This window comes from Mchenga conophoros, linkage group LG6, assembly GCF_057382185.1.
Source record: "Mchenga conophoros isolate Kocher_MC1m ecotype Shallow Benthic linkage group LG6, M_conophoros_male_GT1.1, whole genome shotgun sequence".
Taxonomy (NCBI): Eukaryota; Metazoa; Chordata; class Actinopteri; order Cichliformes; family Cichlidae; genus Mchenga; species Mchenga conophoros.
In genome coordinates, this window is record NC_140531.1 from 2,749,779 (window position 1) to 2,765,521 (window position 15,743).

The window sequence follows — 15,743 nt, forward strand, 5'->3', positions numbered from 1 at the left end:
TCTTTCACCTTTATTTATAAAAAAAACTAAGGAAAAAGAACACAGAGCTAGTTACATAAACACAAAGTGAGATAATTCATGGGTGTCATATGCATAAATATTCACAACTGAACCAGTTTGCTACATGACACATACTTGGTATAGTTTCCTGTTTACATAATAAACGTGTAGACCAGTATGAAGGTGCTGGGGAAGGCTCTAATTTTGTGTCATTAAAAGTGTAATATACTGATGTCATTAAATGACAGTTCTGTGGCGAAGAAGTGCCCTTTTACTGACAACACTGGGACAAACAGAGAGGAGACGTGCACTTGATGTCTGACAGTAATCAGACCTAACACTGATGTCACAGCAGCACCGATCACTGTATTTATGCTGCTGTATTTGTCAGCTAGTGTTCTGTATTTTCTGTTACTGTAACAGTGCTAAGGGCTAAGTCTGCAAACATGCATGTTAAAAAATCGAATTAGGGCATACTGCAAACACAAATACTACTAGCCACATTAACTAGTTAATGATGCTAGTTAGCTAGTTAGCTAAAACCATTACACTCCCGTTTTGCTGCTCAGCCTAAAGAAGAACGAGAGATTTCTAGTGTCTGTTTATTTCCTCAATATGACAGTACTAACGTACAAAAATAAAGCTATGAAGGACCTTACTGTGGCTCCATTTGTGGCTGTGAATCCAGCATGGTGGACAGAGGACAGTGGGGACTCGTTAGCTTTAGCATGGGAATCTAGAACTGGTTTATGTAGTAAAAGTAAAAGTCGCATTTCTTGGAACTGTTAGTCTGCTTGCCGATCCTGCTTATCGGTTCCACTTGCAGTTACCCTACAATGAGCTGATTGTGGCGTGCGGAGGTGGAGAATAATGGCGCAGCCTTCAGCTTGGATATAAACGCTAAGCTAGCAAAGAACCCAGAGCGATATTAAAACTGAGTGAATGCTGCTTTGTGTGCAGGTCAAATGATTGGAATCCAGTGTTGCTGTTTCCGATCCCACATTTGCCATGTAAGAGGAAGACAGCTCAACCCTCAATCTAACCCCTTCCTTTTCCCCATAACTAACTCACTCACACACTCCCTCAGTCTAAAGCACCTTGGGCCTGGGTGTGCAGTGACATACAGAAAGGAGAGGCAGAGACACCCACACTCAGACAGAGACTGCTGTCCTTTAGCGGAAACAGCTTTTCCTCAAGAGCTGCCTTCAAAAAACACTTGACGAGAACAGAAATTGGCAATTCATTTATTTACTTGTTCATTTATTTTCACCCTTGTTCTCTCCCTGCTCATTTTTTTATTGATCGCAATCACTTGTTCCTTGCACGTGTTCAAATTGCAGAGTGGCTTTTTGTCTTTCTTCCCGCCTCAACTGCAGGAAGAATGGCCTAATCAAGGCAAATTGGTGATAATCTACTTGTGAGATTAAGCAGGAAACAGAAAGAACGACTTCAGCAAAAAATGAACACAAAAACAGAAAGCAACGAAAACTTAGGCAGGAAAAAGCGCAACACAAACAGACAACGCAAAACAGTTAGAAATGCACGAGACACAGGTGGAGAGGCAGATGAAGGATATGAATGGAACCTACCGACTTGTTGTGTGGTCTAGTGGTTGGTTGGTACCGGTCTGATGGAGTCCTGTTGCACCGTCTGTGGTTCCAAGACTAAGGGCAGAAAGACACACATGCATTACATGCTAAACGTTCCTGTTGTCTGTAATTCGTGGATGGCAGACGAAGTGCCAACAGACACATCAGCCAATCAAAAGCACCAACTGTGACTGCGCCAACACTGCCTCTAACTAATCACATCGTGTGTTAATTGTGAAGCACACACAATATATTTAGTTTGATGAGTAATCACAATCAGATAGTTGTGTTTTTACTTTACTGAACTTTGGCATTACTGTTATTGTGAAGATTGTTGTTGTAAAGTCAAACTATATGAAAAGTGTTGAAATGATTTTAAATGAACCTGCAGAACAAAATTCTTCACACGTTTTTGTTTCACCCAAACAACAACATTTCTCTCTTTTGGTTCTACCTGTGCACCACCACCTAACTTTGAAATAAAACATTCAATATATAATTCAATACAGACTTTGAACTGTAAACACAAGGCCAGATGTTTACTCTGATTTGATTTGAGTGGTTCATGGAATAACACAACTTGTAAATTGCTGATATGAATAACTTGGGCTTTTTACATGTACAATATTTGACTACAGTGTATTTTTAGCTACCTAGGTGGCTCATTTGCTTTCTCTTGACATCGCTTTCTGTAGAGACGTTACACATTTTGAAGTCAAAGGCAGAAGTGAAATAAACGTGAGAGCAGAGGTCAAATGTGACAGGATATTTGGAAGGTGGAGGTAATGCTAATCTGAACGGTCTGTCAAAACAGACTGTTAACATCACCCCACCCGCACAAAGTCTCCACTATGACAATGTTACTTGAGCTCTTCTATTGAACTTCTTGTTTCTATGTTTTGTGTTTGCCAGGACTCCTGTACCTGTTGTTTCTTTTTCAGCCAGCTTCTGTTAAACCAGTGCATTTTTACAAACATTTATTTTTGTTTATTCACCGAGCTGTGTGTCTGCTGTGCTGCATCAAGATCCTCTTTCTTGACCTATTATGATATAATATAAAGCACCTTGAGGCGACTGGTGTTGTCATTTGGGGCTGTATAAATAAAATTGAACTCCCCATAAGAGTACGGAGCAACCAACCCCCGAAGAAAGCAAGGCTCTTTATGAGCTATGTCATCCTCAGCCTAATTTACAGTCAGCGCCTCAGTGGACCTCACTCTGTTCACTTGGCCAGTCTATCTCTATCTAACATAGTCTGTCTCATAATGTTTCCAGAGCAGGTCATTCTGTTCTCGAGTCAGTTTCAGGGTCTCAGTCATGAATTCATGTTTAGAATATGAATTAAGAGATAAAACAATGCCATATATAAACAATGCTACTTCTGCAATCAGATGTTTAATGTATCTGGTTTCGTTTTTCTAAAGTCGCTAATAAGTGACAGTAGCAACTGTAAGTGAATGTGAATATTTCATTTTCCAATAATTTATATTATGTTTGCATGGCAGCGCACTTGTGTCTGTCAAGATTAAATAGAGTCGATGGAGCTTTTGTCCACCTCTAAACTTTGATATTGATGAACTTTGTTCAACCTGGTCTGACAGAGAAAGCGAGAGATGATGATAAATACACACAGCTATTGTTTCAGTTTTTAAAACATCATCAAATAAAAATTCATTGGTAAAATGTCTGCATATAGAAAAACACACACACGAGAGAGGTTCAACTATTCAATGTGACATTTAGCTAATCAGATCTGAGGGAGGAAAGTGTGCGGTAAACAAATTCCTCACTCCCCACGCCCCCACTCTTCTATAGCTCTCCCTACCCTCTCACTAATCAACACAAGAGCTTTTAGAGTGCAGAGAGGGATTTGTATTTACTCACCAATTCATGTCAACAGCCAAATCTGCTTCATGAAAATGAATAAACAACTATTTACCCCATAAACACTCCACATAGAAAAGCATCTCCTTCATAAAAGTTACAATGAATATTAGCAGTATGTCACCATCAGTTAAGCAAAAGCGACTGCAAAGTAAAATGTGAACACACGTTGAATGAATGACTACAGCTCAGATCTTTTTATATGAAACTGATAAAAGTTTGTTTTGAATGTGAGGATCTATTCTGTGATGCAACCAGCAATGAGAGCATCAGCTGACATGTAATTATATTGGGATCACCAAACGTCTTCATATGGCTAAAAGAACATTATTGTATTAACTCAGTACCAGTTACCCAACATAAGAATCAACATTAACCAGCAACAAACAACATATCTTCTGCGTGTACTGCCAGCAAATTCATGGCCTGTTGTTTAGGGTCTGAATGTACGATACACTTGTTAAATGCAGTGAAGTATTCAGAGCACTTACAGCACAGTTGAGTGGCAAAGGCTGTCACTGCTTGTGTACGTGTTATATTTTTGTTTTTAATTTTTAATATTGAATTTTGAGGAGAGGAATGAATTATGTATGTATACTTTCCAGATAAACTGCACAAACCAGGTTTTTTGGCTGGATAATAAACTAATTTGAGACAGAGTTCCATAAATGTCTTTCAAAATTGTGTCTCCTGTTGATTTGTCTTTAAATATGCTGCTACAAAGTAAGTAGAATTTCATTTGGTATGTTATCACTTTTCTGTTTTTCATATTTTCATATATATACATGGTGGAAAAAGTCAGTGAACATACAAGAAGAACTTTCTTCACACGTGCAATTTCACAGTTTGCAGTCAAGTTAGAAGGGAGTACGTTGAAGCAAGTTTGACATAGAAATGTTTTCTTTGTGTTAGCAGGCTCAAAAAACCCCAACAGCAAAGTGGCAGATGAATATGTTAATATATTTACTGCTTGGCGCTGCTATTTATATTAATCTGAGAGCTGCCTACTCGAACTCTGAAACTTTAAACTGCATGCACTTGAAGGTTGCTCTGTTTTATACTGTGACTCTCCCCAACTGCCTATTGAAGGAGATCTGGGAATTGCTATAGTTTGTGGCCAGATCATGAAAAGCATTAATAGACGTGGCAGCAGACAGTATCACAAATATATGGAAATTCCTCCAAAACACCTGAACCTTTACAGCTGGCCTCTAAAGGTGGGTTAAGCTTGTCAGGCTGCATATTTAATTGTTATTTCTGCTAAGAATCTACATCACGGTTAGATAACATAACAAACACCAAGTTCACACATAACAATGTTCCTAAGTGCAGAGGAGCCCTTGGGTAGTTCGCCAGTGATCTATTTTGTAATCGTATCATCAGATCTGCGGCCGTATGTTCTGGACATTTGGGTGAAGAAAGGAGCTAAGCTTCAACCGATCACCGCCTGGTGGTGAGCTGGATCAGGTGGCAGGAGGATGCCGGAGAGGCCATGCTCCAGACATCCATTACTGAGCCTGCTGCAAGGAGCTGCGACTGTAAGAGTGTTGGTGCCTTTGGGGTGGTTGTAGCTCAGGAGATAGAGCAGATAAATTGGAAGGTTGGTGGTTTGATCCTCGTCTGCTCCAGTCTGGATGCCAAATATTCTTAGGCAAGATAGTAAACCCAGGTTTGAATGTTAGACAGAAACCACTTACATAGAAAGAACATAGAAAAGCGTGCCTGTGTGAATGGGCAAGTTGCATGAAAATGCTTTGAGTGCTCAGATAGAGTAGAAGAGCACTATATAAGAACCAGTCCATTTACTTTGGTGGTGGCGATGCTGAAACCAGATATCAATGAGATCCGCCCTGAGTTCTTTAAGGCCCTGTATTTTGAAGGGCTGTCTTGGTTGGCACCCTTCTGCAATGTTATGTGGTCTAATTTGTTCTAGGTGAGTGTTGGACTCAGTCCGGGCTGCCCCTTGTCACTGTTCATAATTTTTACAGATAAGATTTCTAGGCGGCAAAGTGCCTGCATTAATGAATTCATACAGTATTAACAGTCATAAAAAGGCATGCCGCACTTTTGGGCCGATGGGTCAGTTGAAGGGCTGTTGTGCACCGGCTGTACAATGCTGACAGCAGCCAATTTGTTCATTTTTATTAGCAACACGCCCTGTATAGAATAGACTTCAGTGTGGAAGAAGTGACGAAACGGTGGCACTGAAAAGCTAAAAGAGGAAAAGAAAAAGAAACTAAAAACAGATGGCAGCAAAATATGTAAAATTACCCGTTGGAGCTGCTGATGCTGCACCGTAGTACCAGCAATAACTAGTAACAACTCGTCACGGTAGCACCAGGCTGCAGTTTCAATATCTATAATCAAACAAAATTAAATCCATTTATTTATTTATTTGAGTAATCATGGTGAGCCGCGTGGACCGAAAATGTCAGGGCCAATTTTTTCTCCCAGTCCAACCCTTGAAACAACCTGTGGGAGAGAATCATAGATTTTCAGTTTGAGCTTGGCTGAAACTTTAAAAAATTAAATCAGTGCTTTGCACTACACACAGTTCTTGGTGTAAGGGGACACACTCATCGCAGTGCATACTATGACCTGGTGATTTTGGTTGCATTTTTTGACAACCAGCTGCAGTACTCTGGACAGATCTACACTCAGAAAAATAAAGGTGCCAACTGGAACCAAAAGTGGTTCTTTAGACTGATGCCATAGAAGAACCTTTTTTGGTGCCACAAAGAACCTTTCAAACAATGGTTCTTTGAAGAACCATTTCTTTCAGTGGTTCATTGAAGAACCTTTAAAGGTGCCCCAAAGAACCATCAAGAAATGGTTCTTTGGGGCACCTTTAATGGTTTTTCAAAGAACCTTTTTAAAAATGGTTCTTTAAAGAACCTCCGTCCGCTCCCGGGAGGTTAGAGTATGACGTGTTCTGACGTCACTCTCTCTCCCTGTCATTTATTTGGCTCGAAACACATATTAACAAATTGCTCAGTGATGAACAACTACTCAGATCATTTACCTAAGCTGCGCTTTGTCAAAACGAAGTGTGTGTTCATTACACTGACATTCTGTTCTGCAATTGTTATTTACTTGTATTTTATAATTTGACTTTACATACTGCTGGGTGGTTTGTAAAGTTTACAATAACTAGTATTATCATTATGCTATATTTTCAAAAATATATAATAATCTCAAAAGTAATGCCTTGGAGTAGAAAATAGTAATGCTTTATTAAAATTTAAAACTAAAGTACAGTATTTGAATGTGTGTATTGTGTCAACTGTTTGTTAACTCACCATATTCATAATGGGTTTGCGGGGTTAGGGGTGTGTGTGTGTGTGTGTGTGTGTGTGTGTGTGTGTGTGTGTGTGTGTGTGTGGGGGGGGGTTAGGGTCTTTAGGCTTTCACCCCCCACCCCTGCCACCAGTATATTTTTAAGCAATTATTTCTAAATTTTATTTGAATATTCAGTTTCCTACCATCTTCTCTTAAAGGGTAATTGCCAGGTAATCCGCCCTCCCCCTTCGCACACACATGCACACAAAGAAAACACACAGTATAATTCACAGCCTTGTTATAGTGAATAAATATTTATGCCATTTACACCATGGCATAAATATTGGCATATAGCATATAGATAGCTAAGGATGAAGAACCTTTTGTTCTTTAAAGAACCATTTGTAATAGCTGAAGAACCATCCACAAAATAAAAAGGTTCTTTGACATATGATGGTTCTTTAAAGAACCATGAAGACATCTGAAGAACCATTTAAGAACCATAATTTTTCTGAGTGTATTGGTACCAACAGAAGTAAGATAAAAGAAGAGAAAAACTCTTTAACAGGATCTCGCAAAACGTTTGCGTGATCTCGCAAAAGTAACTTGGGATCTTGCAAAAGTACTTCTTTTCTTTCTTTCTTTTTCTCTAGTGTCCCTTGCGGGGCTTCGCAGTAAAAGGTGTTACATAGATATCTTTACTAATATTTTATGGATTGCATACATTTAAAATACAATAGGAAAAGAAAGAGGATGACTTTGAGGATGGCTTTGAACCATTTGTATTTGTATACACATGACACATAATCAGACATAAGGACACATAAGGGATCTGGATTGCCTGGAGCTTTCTTTAGGTGCCTTCCCAGCTTTGACAAATGCTGAGCAAACAGCATGTAAAATGACTGATTACAGGAACCATTCAGCCTCAGATGCAGACAAAACAGGATTACGCTTAAAGGTCTGCAAATGAGCTCTTTAGTCAAGAGCCTCTGAGTAACAAAATACTGCTCAGTGACAAAAATAGTTATGAGTCCTTGAAAGGAGACCCAGGAATTGTTTACAGGAAGAGGGTGATGGATTGTATGAAGAAGTTAGAACAAGACAATGATATTGACCGGACCTCATACCAGGGGAATTAACACCAAGTCTGTACGGCTTACCAAAGACACATAAACAGGGTGCACCTTCAAGACCAATTGTCTGTATGATCAACTCGGTCACCTATAACATCTCAAAGTTTCTGGCTTCAATCCTCAACCTGTTGGTGGGCAGTTCTGAACACCACATCCAGAACACCCTGGATTTTGTTGAGAAGGTGAGAGATGTCATTATGGAGGCAGCTGAAACCATGGTCTCGTACGATGTTACATCTCTCTTCACTTGCATCCCAGTCACGGAAGCGTTGGCGGTAGTGTGTAAGAGATTACAGGATGACACCAACCTCAGCAACAGGACCACTCTCAGCATCGACCAAGTGTGTTTGAACTGTGTCTTCATTCCACCTACTTCACATACAAGGGTCAGCACTACAGGCAGAAACATGGGTGTGCCGTGGGCTCCCAGTTTCACCCATCGTGGCCAATTTGTACATGGAAGAAGTGGAAAAGGGGGCTTTGCTATCCTACCCTGGAACACCACCAAGCCATTGGTTCAGGTATGTGGATGACACCTGGGTGGAAATCCAATCTCAGGATGTACCACAATTCGCTGATCACATTAACTCGATGGACTGACACATCAACATCAAATTCACCAGGGAGGATATGAAAAGTGGCAGGTTAGCCTTCTTAGACTGTGAGTCTGGGAAGGCTCCTAAAGAAAGCTCCAGGTGATCCAGGAGAGAAGGACAACCACTGGCCAAGCGAAAACCTGTAGTGATCCCGTACATGTCAGGAGTATCGGAACAACTGAGACACATTTTTCTAAACACCAGGTCTCTGTGGCTTTTAAACCCCAAAACACGCTGTGCCAAAAATTGGTCCACCCCAAGGATCGGGTCCCCCGACACAAACAGAGTAACATAGTGTACGCTCGGGGAAACCTAACAACCTCTTTCTAAGCGGACTGCACAACACAGAAGAGCCACCTTGTAAGGCCAGGACTCTGCAGTCTATTTACACCTACAGGCCAGTGGACACTCCTTCAATGATGAGGATGTACATCCTGGACAGGGAGGAACGCTGGTTTGAGTCAAGGAGGCCATTTACGTGAAAAGGGAAAGACCATCTCTGAATCGAGGAGGGGGCCCAAGGGTACATCTGCCTCCATCTTACAATGCTGTGATTGCAGCCATTCAACTCTCTGTGAATGGGACTCATGGTCTTTGATCAGTGGTTGTTGATCAGTGGTCATAACAATTTGCATATTAATGATCTAGGAACTGACCTCACAGCCCATTGTACAGTCGGTGGGCTGGATTCAGTTGGGATTGCTTTAACTGGATGATCGAGCATGCATCATAACTCTCCTTTCACGCTCTGAAAGGGACACTCCAAAAGTGTCAATACCTTTACCTTTACCTTCACATAAAGGTAAGAGAGCCAAGCGTGTCATTAGCATTTTAGCGGATTCTTTTGTCACACATTGGATGACACTTCAGACAGCTCTCCCAGCCCCTCACAGAAGGTCAACGACTTCTAGACCCCAAATATCACAGTTTATGTCCAGATGTGATGGTGTTCGCGCTCTCTGCGGTAGAGTATCACTTCCTGTTCCTGTTCCAACACACAATAGTATTTTTGAGTAGCTTATCTCCTTAGCAATGTAATTGGTGGGGTGGCTGTAGCTCAGGTGGCAGAGCAGGTCAGCCACTAATCAGAAAGTCGGTGGTTCGATCCCAGGCTGCATCCTGGCTGCATGCCAAATATCCTTGGGCAAGATACTAACCCCATGTTTGCCTACTGGTGGTGGCCAGAGGGCCCGGTGGCGCCAGTGTCCGGCAGCCTCGCCTCTGTCAGTGCGCCCCAGGGCAGCTGTGGCTACAATGTAGCTGCCATCGCCAGTGTGTGAATGTGTGTGTGAATCCGAAGCACACTCTCTGTGTACTCACTACCTAATTTATAGTCACAGTATTCACTCACTGTGTCTCTACCGTTTCGCTAGCTTAGCTTAGCAGCATGGCCTCTTCACCTGTCCCTCCTGCACTTTCCTGCTCATTGTGTCAGATGTTTAGTTACTCCTCGGCCTCCTTTAGCAGTAATGGTACTTGTAACAAATGTAGCATGTTTGCAGCTCTGGAGGCCAGGATTACTGAATTGGAGACTCGGCTTCACACCCTTGCTCTTCGCATACAAGGTCTTAAATAATCAGGCCCATCTTATCTTAATGACCTTGTAGTACCATATCACCTCATTTCTCCACCTCATGGAAAAGAAATAGTAAAAACTTATGAAAGACTTGCATAAGATGTGGCCTACTTCATATAGTGAATCATATAAGGCTTATATGATTTACTCATGAAAGTGGCCACTTTCTCATTACTTTCATATATTGTTTTCAAGTTTCACACAAGACAGATACAAACTTTATAAGATTTATATAAATCTTTTCCATATGGGTAAGAGTAGAATGGGAGGCAGAGCCTTCAGTTTTCAGGCCCCTCTTCTGTGGAACCAGCTTCCAGTTTGGATTCGGGAGACAGACACTATCTCTACTTTCAAGATTAGGCTTCAAACTTTTCTTTTTGCTAAAGCATATAGTTAGGGCTGGAGCAGTTTAAAGTCTTACATCAGTGAAATGCAAACCATCAGATGCAGTGGCATAAGGCGCACAGCCACAGAGCAGAGGAGACCTCTTCTCTGGATTGACAAAACACAATACTCTTCTCTTTCGGGCAATCTGGTGGAAAAGTCTGGACTTGACAGTTGTCTCACTGCATTGTCAGAAGCTGGAATTGGCCCCTTATTTCCAGTGAAGAGACATTACTACTGGCTTTTTAACTATATGTTAACTGACCCAGTTGAGACAACAGAAATTAAACCTGTAACTAAAGCTAAATCTATGTATCTATGAAGCGCCTTGAGGCGACTTTTGTTGTGATTTGGCGCTATATAAATAAAATTGAATTGAATTGAATTGAATTGAAAAATCCATACAAATATACAGAGTGCCACTGCCCCAGAAGTAGTTTAGGCTCATTAAATGACACTTCTTGTTGTTAGGACATTGGTCAAATGAGGCTACGGACACACTGAAGGTCTGGATTGGAATGCATTTTCCTAACCACACAAAAATTCTCAGATGATTCTGAAGTGTCTGGATTTGATGGGGAAGTGATGGCAGCAGGAGGCGGTTTTGTTGAGTGGTCTGCTTCTGAATGTGAGTACGACTAAAGAGATGCTGACTGACATCAGATGGAAAAGGACAGCCACACGGCCTTATCATGGGGCAGGTTGTTGATGTGGTGGAGGAGCACAAGTGCCTTGGCACCCACATTGACTGGCTGAAATGGAAGACCACTACAGAGGCTGTATCAATGCAGTAGTGAGCAGGCTCTATTTTCTAAGGTAAGTGCAGTGTACTTTGCTGTGATGTGCTGGAGGAACAGCATCAGAGCTGCTGACAACAACAGCTAGTTTTGCGATTGACTGTCAACTGCACACATTTGAAGTTGTGGACAGGTCACAGAACAATATAGAATGATGTTATCCATCAGGGATAATCCTCACCACCCGCTGAATCACTTACTCAAAAAGCAGTGGAGCATTTTCTCCGACTGACTGATTCAGCTCTGCAACCATTCATACCTCATGCACTGTACTTCTGTAAAGTAGCTAATCATATGTATTTTTGCATTGCCATTTTAAATTGTTCTGAACAGTTCTGAAATGAAAGGTGTAATATTTGTATGAAACGTGAAACACAATCCCAAGACTGCCATCATTTGGCTGACTGAAAACCTACAATAATGTTTTCTTTGTTGATTTTAAAATATTTCACTTGCTTAATATTACTGCTACTACTATTACTAATGATGATGATGATAAAAATAATATTTAAAATGCAGAAATATGTTAAAAACTTTGATCTTTTGTGTCCATCATAGTTACTTCAGTATATTATGACATGTAGATGAACACAGAAATGTTATGTATTATAAGTCTGAAGGTTTCATTTGAGGCATGAGAGGAGATCCCCAGAGCGTTTGGCATTCTAGCAGTGATAATGAGGCTCATGTCGTCCTATCACTTCTCCAACTCTAACATATGACACCTCTATCACCTTACAGTTCGCCTACACTGGAATCAAAATCCATCTGTCTCTTAATTGCAAAAAAAAAAAAGAAAAAAGAAAAAAGGAGGAAGGAATCAAAAACAACACGGTTAATGTGATGTTTGTTAAATAGTTCCAAACACTGCACCTCCATTGTCCCTAAAACAAGGTCTGCTACTGCACCATCTGATTTAAACACATGGAAGTGAAAAAGCTCTCCTCAAAAACTTGAAAAGGCTGCTTCTCATGATATATGAATAAATGTCAGATTTATATCCCTATATCACTCGGATTTTACTGTTTATGCATTGGGATGTTGAGGATCTTGTCACTGATGGATGGAGAGTAGTATATGTGTGTGTTTTACGTCTACAGTACTGAGCAAAAGTCTCAAGCCACGCCTTATTTATTTATATATTGCTTTCTAAGGACGCAGACCTTCTTGCACATTTTTACAGTTATCCTGAGCAATAGTTACTGAAAGTCTTCCAAAGTTTTTCTTTACACATTGGCTGCCTTTTCTCTCATTTACACTCATTTTCAAGCTTAACAAGGCAGTTGAGTCAAGCCATGAGCCGGTGCTATTAGACTACTTACAAAAGAGCCCATTTTAAGTGATATCTTTAAACCACTTTGCCTCACTGCACCAGTTCCAGAACACATCATTTATTGACATTTTAGTCAAAAACACAAAAGTTTACATAACACAGTTTGGGAGGAATACATAGTATGGGTTTGATGGATAATGGTATTTTTACAAGGTAATTCACAAAGAGCTATTAGCTGACAACATATATCTGGGTATGGCTTGCAGTGTGTCCTTAAAAAACACTTGAGGACAAAAGATGTGAAAAAATGATCAACAGTAGATGAACAGTATTTGAAAGTCATATCCTTAAGAAATAGAAAAAAAAAAAAATCAAAAACCTGACATAAGACCTGAGAGATACATCCACGGTTCACCTAACCATCATCAAAACAGGTGATAGTTCCAGGTTTGAAATGTTTGGATCAAATCATTTTCAGGAGGTCAGGAGAGCGGTACAACAGTGAGTGAAAAACATGTCCAGGATCTGCCTGCCGATGCATTTGAGCCAGAGCTGTTGAGGGACTAGTCAAAATTGATGGAATTATGAATGCATACTATCTGAAAAGCTTCAGATAGGCAGCAGCTTAAAGTTTCAGCATGGTAGGTTTTTAAAGTGTTTTTAAAGAGACTGCAGCGTGTTGTGCGCTCTGCTGAGAAGGTGATTGGCTGCAGACTCCCATCTCTGCAGGACCTGTACACCTCCAGGACACTGGGGCGTGCAGCCCGGATCTCAGCTGACCCTTCTCACCCTGGACACAGTCTGTTTGACCTGCTCCCCTCAGGCAGGAGGCTCCGGTCCATTCGCACCAGAACCTCTCGCCATAAGAACAGTTTCTTCCCCTCTGCTGTTGGACACATGAACAATAACCACATGACTGTCCCCGCCACTAACACATGACCCTACGCTGTGTAACTGCATCATTTCATGTTTGGCACTGATCACCACCTGCACTCATGTATATATCTTTCTACGTAGCACTCATAATTCTTATTCTCATGTATATATCTCATGTATATCTCATGCACATATCTTTCTTTCTACATAGCACTTTAATTCTTATTGTCTGCACTGAAGCACCGCAGCAATTTCCTAATGTTGTAAACCTCAACATCTGGCAATAAACCCATTCTGATTCTGATTCTGATTCTGATTAAGCACTTTATATTCTGTCTGTGCTACATAATGCATCATATATACAGGTTTGCAGTGTTTGTACTGTGAGGACCACAACAGATTTTATTCAGCTCAGGCTTACATCTTTTTTAAACATATTAAATGTATTTATTTAAATAAATAGCATTCGAATTCAAATACTTGAGCAGTGTGTGCCATGTTTGTATCTACAGGGTATTAATAATTAATGTGGTGTGTTAGTAAAACAGCTGGTTAAACTCTGTGCATTTGGACAACCCAGCGATTTCTTAGAGATGTTATTCTGTGTTTTACCCACAAATATGAAGCGCCTTGAGGCGACTTTTGTTGTGATTTGGCGCTATATAAATAAAATTGAATTGAATTGAATTGAAATACTATAATAATGCACAAAAACATAGCTGTGAACTGCTTGCCTCTGAGCCTGACATGCTATGAGCTATACACCCTGCAGAGGGCTCTGTTATCAGTCGGTGTTAATTCTGCTTCCAGAGACAATAGACAAAATGCTGCTGAACAATAACGTAAAGAATGAATGATGGATGAAAGGAGAAAGATTTGGCATGTTTTAACTGGTGTCTATTTTTACATGCTTGCCTTGTGTGCCCTGATGCAACTGCTGGACTAAAAAAACATAATCAGTAATGGATTAGTTTCCCCAGAGCTCACGCCTCAATATTATTAAACAAGAATCCAACACGAGGCAGACAACCTGGACAGAAGAGCTATCGCAAGGAGCCTGGAGAACTATTCCTGAAGACTACTTAAAGAAATTAAACAGATGCTTATGTTCATGCTGCTTTGATGACACTCAAGCTGCTGAAGAATAAATGTCATCATCACAGATATTGACCTTGAAGCTCATTAGATTGTACTCTGTTTTTGCTTTATAAATAATTTCCGTTATGCTGCACATATTTCCCATTTTTCCAGCAGGAATGGAGGAAATGTGGGGTCGCACTGTATGTTTAATTATGTGGGAGTGCGGCTGAAGTGTTAATTATAAATTATAAGGTCTCTCTGGTAATATCTGTTATTATGTTCACCTGTCCAAAGACTGCAGAAGGAAATAAGGGACAAGACAATTGTTAACCTAACAGATGGTTTAGCTGCATGGTCTCTGAAACAGAAGAAAAAGAAAAAACAAAAAAATGTAACCTTTCTAAAAGTTATCTGGGACATTTTGTTGTTTAAATTTCCCTAAATTGTACAGCTCAGAGGAGAATGATAAAATAGTGTTTGAATGACACTTTCAAGCATTATTTTATTGTATGAATGATGCCCTGACCCTAGCACAAGAGAAGCCTAAGCAAGACTGATAAATGCCCCCAAATTAGAGTATTACTGGTGTGATGTTGTACAGCTCAGGACTAGGGATTGGTCACTGTATTCTCTATTCTAGTGGTAGTGGTCTTCCTTTTCATCTCTACTAAATAAGGTGAAGAAGCTGGTATTGGATAGTTGCCTCTTTAGTAGAAAAGTAAAAGAATTAGCTAACAAAATATTCTTCTGACAATACCTGAGGTTTCTTAGTTAGAAACAAGCACTACTTGCTCAGAAACTCAGAAAGATCAATTGGAGAAAAAGACTCAATGGTACTAAGAGTAGCTGTAGATAATGTTACAACTGTGAGATGACTATAAGTCATTTTTTCTCTAATGGTTAAAACTTTATTTGTGAAGAAGTTCATGAAGTCATTACTAGTTAACGTTAAAGGGATGGTTGGCTCAACAGAGCTCTGACTGTTTGTCAGCCTGGCTACAGAGCTGAAGAGAAACCTGGGGTTGTTCTTATTTTCTTCAATCAGTGATGAATAGTAAGATGTTCTGGCTTTGCGGAGGGCTTTCTTATAAAGCAGCAAACTATTTCTCCAGGCTAAATGATGATCCTCTAAATTTGTGACACGCCATTTCCTCTCCATTTATCTGCTTTAAGCTACGCAGTGATGCCAACTCCTCAGGAAGGAAAATCGCTATTGGCTGTCCTAAAAGTTGCTAAATAACGTCATTGAATATTTTGCATAATTGGTTATGCT

At 40.3% G+C, this 15,743-nt stretch overlaps 1 protein-coding gene across 2 annotated transcripts in view; it reads right to left on the minus strand.

Moving 5' to 3' along the window:
• tenm3 (teneurin transmembrane protein 3) overlaps positions 1-15,743 on the minus strand; it is an 810,020-nt gene that overhangs the window by 269,243 nt on the left and 525,034 nt on the right. For both annotated transcript variants that reach the window (XM_085275827.1, XM_085275828.1), the window contains one exon: positions 1,590-1,664. The gene's annotated coding sequence lies outside the window, so the exon portion shown is untranslated. The remainder of the gene's footprint in view (positions 1-1,589; positions 1,665-15,743) is intronic.